The following is a 2,554-nucleotide window of genomic DNA, read 5'->3' as shown; positions in this document are numbered from 1 at the left end:
AAGGACGATCCATGGCGGAAGGGTTCTGGAGGAGAAGTTATAAAAGAACGTCACGCCTTTCGGTTTTTAGGTGACGCGAGGAAGATTTATTAACATAGCCTAATATAGTGGGAGGATAGTTAGTAGAAAAGAAAAACAAGGAATAGGCCGAAGAGCGGGGAACACGTACTTATAGATACTAGGATAGTAACCTAGAAGGAGGGAGGTAATATTACGGCCAATAAGATAAGGCCCGGGCCGAGGCCACTACGGGACCCTGGGTCTTAAGTATGGATATCACTATGGCACGAAGGGCAAGCTGAGTCAGGAGGAACGCGGGTCACGTGTGCGGACACGTGACTACCAGATCGAAGGACTCGACAGATGATCCCTATAATCCGAAGGGATCATCCAGGACAGCCCATAATCCTGGGAGGATTATAGTGAGAGGATATCGATCCAGACACCGGAAACACATATATATACCAGAGTATCCTAGGTCTTGCTTCTATTAGAGAACAAGACATCGATCAATCTAAGTCTTCACCTGGACTATTAGTCTACGTCTGACTCTACCTTATGAAGAAGACGCCTAGTCTTTACGACGTAACTACGACCAAACACTACGAACGACAGTTACTGCTCTTTAGTTAACATCCTCTTCTTATTTTGAACTAAAACCTCGACGCCAGTCCACTATCGTCCGCTATACTATAGAGGACCGGAAGCCGTCGTAATAAAAGGTCCCTTTAGTCGACAGATAGTATAATTAGAAGATTAGCCAGAAGCTATATCCCCTTAGCCGGGATAACTAGCGATTTTTAGATAAGACCCTTAACGAACTCTATAAGTAAGGATAAATAGAATAGCTAACTTAGCCTATACTATTTAGGACCTTAGTATTTATTATATAGCGAACCGTAAACGGAAAGCATAAAGGCAGGATAATAGTTAATCTCCGTGCCCTAAATAAGGTTATTATTCCCGACGTATATCCGATACCGTTATAGGATAAGATAATCCGGCGCCTCCGGGGTAAGAAGTTTATCTCTATTACTAACACTTAAGCCTTCTTCCACTAGTTCCCGGTGTATAAGCCGTACTGTAAAAGGTTTTCTATTATTTTATATCGGGGATAGGAACGTTTAAAGGTCGCTTTTATAGGCTTCCGTAATTCGCTGGCCTATACCTAATACTATATAGATAAGCTGCTCCAGCCATATAAGAAGTTCGCCGCCGCCTTTATTAATGATATTATCGTGGCCTTTAACGCTAAGGAGGAATACGCCTAATATCTAAAAACCGTCCTATTACTATTTAGCTAGAAACGGATCTTTATCTCCCCGGGTAAATCCTGTATCGGTTACCTATCGGTATAGCTTTTAGGATTCGAGGTCGATACTTTAGGCCTTTTTAATATAAAGGAACGCACTAATACCCTATAAAGGATTCGTCTGCTATTATCGCTTTAATCGCTTAAGTAATAGATTAGTATAACTAAATAGCTACGGTACCTTATTCCGAGGTTCGCCTACCGAATCGCCTCCCTTTGATAATAGAAGACTACCTTACTCGCGGAGGCTTATTAGCTCGGAAAGGACTAAGGCTAAGTATATAAGGCCTATACTAAATAAATAGTATTCGAGCTTACGGCGGAAGAGATAGTGTTATTTAAGGATATTATAGACGCTTTTACCTTTAATATCTGCCTTTTCTACCACGACCTAAGGAAGATCCTTTTTATCTAGTTAAACGCCTTTAAGGAGCACGGGTTCTCGGCTATATTATTCTAGCTTATCGATAAGACTAAATAGCTCGCTAAAGGTACTATTAGTAAGACTCTTATTTGCCCGGTACTCTATATTAGTAAGGGTTTTAATATAGCTAAGTAGAAGTACTAGCCGACTAAACTAAAGGTCGCCTACCTAGTATAGGCCATTCGTAAAACCCGAACTATTATTTAGTCCGTTTATTGTAATCTAACTATCGTCCTTACGGACTATACCACTACCGTCGGTATTATAAAGTCTACCACGCTATCTAGTATAGATAAGACTAGGTTAAATATAAAGCTTATCCTCTTCTCAGAGTTCTTTAGCTAGTTTTAGTTAGATTATCGGTATATTCCCGGGAAAACGAATATTATAGCCGACGCCCTATCACGGCTACCTATAACTAATCCTCCGGAAGCGGAAGACGATAGGGAACTAAAACGGATTTAGCACGATTAGGCTATTTATTACTTTTCCGAGCTTAAAATAGACGCCGATCTACGATAAAGAATTAGCGATAATTATACTAATAATACTAAATAAGAACTTATCCTTACTTAGCTATAAGACTATAATTCGCCGGTTAAGATTCCTTTTAAGTTAGAAAACGGTCTTTTTTACTATCTAGAATAGAGCGGGAAGTATCGGCTTTATATCCTATTCTCCCTTTGTTAGGAGTTAATTTAGGCCGTTTACGATAAGCGCTACTACTTCGGCGTTAAAAGAACCTAGTATAAGCTAGTTAGCCGATTCGCTATTCCTAAGCTCTATAAGGAAATCCTGACTTATATTACTAACTATAT

This window comes from Sodiomyces alkalinus (assembly GCF_003711515.1).
Source record: "Sodiomyces alkalinus F11 unplaced genomic scaffold SODALscaffold_16, whole genome shotgun sequence".
Taxonomy (NCBI): domain Eukaryota; kingdom Fungi; phylum Ascomycota; class Sordariomycetes; order Glomerellales; family Plectosphaerellaceae; genus Sodiomyces; species Sodiomyces alkalinus.
Note: the sequence above shows the minus strand (reverse complement) of the source record.